The sequence below is a fragment of the Capsicum annuum genome, chromosome 10 (assembly GCF_002878395.1).
Source record: "Capsicum annuum cultivar UCD-10X-F1 chromosome 10, UCD10Xv1.1, whole genome shotgun sequence".
NCBI classification, from domain to species: domain Eukaryota; kingdom Viridiplantae; phylum Streptophyta; class Magnoliopsida; order Solanales; family Solanaceae; genus Capsicum; species Capsicum annuum.
The window spans coordinates 197,898,332-197,903,901 of NC_061120.1; positions in this window are offsets into that span (position 1 = coordinate 197,898,332).

Consider the following 5,570-nt stretch of genomic DNA (forward strand, 5'->3'; position numbering starts at 1 on the left):
TTTCCAGATGTATTTGTTGACACCCAATTTTGACTCTCCATACTTAAAATTAGCAATTTTAGGCTTTATGATTGGTAAAGTGCATAAAATACAATTTTTCATATATTCTTTTTATGATTTTTAGCAAATTAACAATAATCGCCATTTTTTAGAATTTTTTATCAATTTATTTTCATAGTTTAACTTTGCATAATTTATTGATAATTATTCTTAATTTCACAAATTTTAGAATTTTTATTAGTTTATTATCATTTTAATATTTTTGCACAGCCATCTGCATACGTACATAGCATAACACTGCAATTCTTTCTTACATATTATGATTTTAAATGCATATAGCATAATATAGTTTTTAGGTGATTTATTATATTTGTTGTTTATATTTTTCTGTAGCTATACATTGGCATTCATATTTTGGTATATTATTTAATACAATCTGCAAACGTAAGTCAGCTTAATTATTTTAATACACAAAGCAACAAATTAATCAAGTCAAAATCTCATCACTTTTTAAAAGGTGACACTTGAATTGACGGATTGATTTTTCATCCATTGAATAAATAATCTTTATATATTGGTTAAAAGATTAAAAAATCCATTAGACAATAACTCGTGGTTTAAATAATGTGTTAAAAGGACAAGAAGGGGTCAATTTTTATTTTTTGGTTAATAATGGGTGTCACTTTTATTTATAAATAAAGAAAAAGGGGGTTAATTTTTTAATCACAAAATACTATACACAATACACGCGCATACACAGAAGATCAGCCTTCTCCCCTCTCACTCTCATCTTATTTTTCTCTCTCATCCTCTCCTCTCTTCCACTGCCGGCCTTACTGCTGTCGGAGCTCTGACGGATCCCGCACCACCACGCTCTGCCTTCTTCACCTGTCGCCACAGCCATCACTGGCCGGCGAAAGTTCGATCAAATGGCCCCTCCACTGTCGAACCAGCAAACCCTGCCACTTCTTGATTTCGGCCATCATGGACGGCGAACCACCAGCGCTGCCCCTTTCTCTCCCTTTCCCCGTCACCAAACAACTCCGGCGAACCTCCTATCGCTTTTTTTCCATGGTAATGGCCAAATTTGGTCAGATTTATATTTCTTTTGGCATTGCTCCGGCAAGATCCATTGAAGCAATGTCACTTTCATCGTTGCCTTGTCTTTTTATGTTGTTATGTTACCCTTTTGGATCTGTACGAAGGTGGATTTTTTGGCAAATCCTCATTAAAATTGGCTATCTTTTTTGCTTTTTTGTATAAATTTTCATACATATATTTGTTTAATTTGCTGCTCTTGCATTTTATTTAGATTTGTTGGACTGATTTGACTATGTTGGATGTCGTGTTGTTGCTCTATTTTGCTACTGTTGAATTCCTTTTAGATTATTGTCTTTAATTTCCTGGTCATATTTGTAAGCTATTAATTAATGTATTCGAATTTTTAAGACGAGCACCATTTTTTGGGGTAATTTTTGCATGTTTTAGACATTGTTTTTAACTTGTGATTACTACTAATAATCTCTATTGTTGCTGTTGAGTTTCATTATTATTTTGACTAATTTTCTATAATATTTTATTCATATCATATTGTCTTTTTGTTTTACGGAAAAGCATTTTACTTCATTGACTTAATCTATTGCCTGCTAATCTTGACTGATTTGTCATTGCTTTGAAACAGTAATGCATATGCTTGGTCAATGAAGAAATTTTTCATCGATTTTCGAGGCCTACACAAATGAAAATAAGGATATTACGTATATAAACACGTAATAAAATAAATAAATTTTGGGTAATGATGAAATTTTAACAACAACGCAAAAGTTTTATGATTCATATCTTGGCAAGACAATTTAGGATGACTAATAAATTGAACAACCACTTCGTAGCCATGGCATACCTAAAATCTGATCCGAGCCCACACTTTTTACTGAAAAATTCTATTTCTTATACATATATGCACACACTTCTTCTCATTTTTTTGATAATTATTTATTTGTTACTAATATTTTTATTATAAGGATTTATACAGGTTATTGGGAAAATTCGTCAGAATGACATTCAAGAAAGATTTTAAATTTTAAAAAAGAATAAGAGGGGGACATTAGCCAATTTGAGGAGAAAACTCAAGAATCGTAACCACTCGATTGTCATCTTGATCTTGAGACTAACATTGAGAAGGTGAATAAAAGTAAGTGTGTAGTAGATAGTGTAAATTTTGAAGTAGAATTAGTTGGGCCTCACTTGAAGCATTTTTCCACATTATGTTTAGATGATATCTTGTCTGTGGAATCATCTAAAATAGTAGAAGAGTGTGAAGATGAGGAACAAAACTCCTATATTCTTTATTTTACACTTGATAAGAAACATAAAAACATACCTCACTTTAAGGCCGAATGGTTTACCACGCTCAATCCATTACTCGACTTCTTAATTTTTGTACCACCCCCTATGATCGAGGCAAAAAAATGGACTCTAAGTTGGGGGTGAAATTCATATCCTCTAAGTGGAGGAAAAAGCCAAGTTGGGTCATGCCGCAACACTAAATTAGGTGCTTCTTGGGAGGCAACCCAAGGTATTTTTTTATTTGTATTCGTATTATGTGATTGACATTAGATCTTTGTACCCATGGTACCACAGGTATGTTTCTGACTCTCTTGCTTTGGTTTGACGCATTGGGGATATTACATGATTTTAAGTTGAGGGTAGGGCTACTTGTGTATGTTGACGTTCATCTGGGGTTTTTGTTATCGTGACTCTTTTTCTCGGATTCTTGTTCCTAGTAGAGCTGACAGGTTTAGGCGTATTGTATTTTTTTGTGATGTGTTGTCATTAATTGGGGGAAAAATAAGTATCTAGGACAGTTGACATATTTTTGTTGATGTTTCTTGAAATGATAAATACCTCTCCAATTGTCTGTCTGGTAAATGTGTGATGTGCATCTATATGTGACTACTGTGAATCTTTTTATGGCATTAGTACTAGGGACATGGTAATAACTGCTAACAATTGCATGAACCGAATGGGTAGTAGCTTGTGATGTAACTTTGTACCATGTATATGTGAGATACTATCTAGTTCCCATTGTGTGTTAAATCCAGAACTTGCTCGGTTGGTCTTGCCTTGGTTGTAGGATACGGTTAGGAAAAGATCATAGGCTATTGTTGATATTAGTCCACTTTTAGCCTAAATGACCTTCCATGTATGAATAATATCCCTTGAATCTGATTTTGAGCCTGAATGCCTATTTTTTTTATTATACCTATCACCTTCCCATTTGTATCACAATAAACCTATTTTGGCCCTGGTCCTGCTTGGACATTATGCACTTTGACTTAGGCAAATAGCCTAAGTTGAGGGTGGATACCATAGGATTTCATGATGTAAAATGAGTATGAAGAAAGGTAGAATAAAAAATAATAATAAAAAGCTGGGTGCGGTGGAAAAAGAATAAGCAAAGAAAAGTTGTGAAAAAAAAAAATGATTATCAAAAAGACCGCAGCCATCCGGAGTATGTGTGATCAAGAAAGGAGAGAATTAGGTAAAGGTAAATAAATGATACCCCAAAAGTTAGTGTAGTTCCAAAGAGGCTTAGTCACCTTAAATATCATCGAGTATCATACCAGCCCTTAGCCTACGTTACAAGTCGAAGAAAAAGACCTATAGCGATCCTAGCTTACCTGTTTGAAAATCTTGGTAATGAAAATAAGGGCAAGCTTATGGTATTTGGCATACATTGACTGGAACTTCTTTTTGAGAGTGAGTGTCTATTGATTGTCCCCACGATTACATATGTTATTTCTTATATGAGTAAGGAGGGACTTCTTTGTTGTAAGGGAACACTGGTCATGTTGCTAGTTGCTAACTTGTTTGGGTAGTGTAATATTGATACATGCATGATTGTTGTTGCTAAGTTTATGTCATAGCTTGATTCCTTTGTGTTGCATTGTTGCTTTTCAGTAATATACACAGTTGAGTTTGGAGATGGCAAATATGTTTTGAACTAAAATTGATGATCAACTGTCATAGGTATCTTATGTGTCTCTTGGTTAAGCATCGTAGTATTGTGTTTTAGTTGCTTGAGGACAAGCAATTGTTTTAAGTTGAGGGTGTTGATGTGTGAGCAGATGCTAACACATTTGAGGCTTTTAACTGAGAATAATTGCAAGGTCTTAAGCAACTTTGTTGTTTTTTATTATTTTTTGTTTGATTTTATAGGAAAGTCAATATGCATGAAAATATATGAAAGCTATGTCAAGAAGGATGATTTTTGGCGAAAATAGTTAAATTTTGAAGATATCACCTGTAGACATGCCTGACGACATGTCTAATAAGTTATCAGATTTCTAATAAGCTATCACACATGTCGTCACCCTGAAGCAGAGGATGAGAAATTGGAATCATTTTTTATGACAAGTCTGATAAATTATTAGACTTGTGATAAGTCGTCACACAGGTCGTCACAATGAGACAAAAGACAAGAAATTGGAAGCATGTCTGATGATATGTGTGATAACTTATCACAAATCTGATAAGTTATCAGACATGTCATCACATTGAAGCAGAGGATCTAACAACAAGTCTAATAACTTATCAGATTTGTGATAAGTTATCACACAAGTCGTCACCAAAAAGGATTATAAATTTTTTATTTCAATTTTTTCTTAAGTTACGGGTATAAATAGCAACTTTTAGGGCTCATTCAAGGTGGCCGCATCATCTTGGACATCTTGAAACGATTGGAACTCATTCCAAAGGCCATTTTACCTTGTTTTGGTCTCTTAACTTAGAATTCAGTTTTCAATTCTTTGATTTAGTTGTGGGATATTCTTCTTGAATTTTGGAAGATAATCAATTTTTGACTACATCTTTTGTAAGTTTAATTACTTTGAATGATGAATATAATTGTTGCTATCTCTTTTTTTCTCATGTGGAACTAAAATCCACAACTAGGGTTGTGGGATCTGTGATTATTCCTCCATGGATTTAAAATTTGATTAGGGTACGAGTGATTATGGGAACATCTTGATAATTCTTTTGTATTAATTATTTTTTATTGGTTGCAAACAATAGGCCTTGCTTACTGTTGATTTGCTTGAGATAAGAAATCAACCCTAGTAAGAAGTGAATTATCAATGAGTATTTGGGAAGGTTAAGTTCTCATCTAATGATTAATAATGTAACAAGATTGACCAACTCGAGATAAAATCAGTATGAATAGAATGCTTTCCTAAGTTCGAGAGAATTAGGGAGTTCAACATCTAGGTAGGTTGAGAAATACTTAGATGGACTATCGAAACTGATAAATTGGTGTTTTTCATAAGTCACGAGAATCCAATACTACAACTGTTATTCAATGGAGGATTAATAATCATAGTGTGCACAACTCTAGTTTCTCTATATCATTGTTTTGAAATATTGCAGCTTAAGATTTGAGTTCTAAGGCGAATTGAAGTGTTAATAACTTTTGTTCAATCATTAAAAACCCTTATTTTGTTTTTTCGTGCCAGTTGTTTGAACTTAACTTGTAGCTTTAGTTTCAAACGAGTTTAATCGCCACTCACATTATT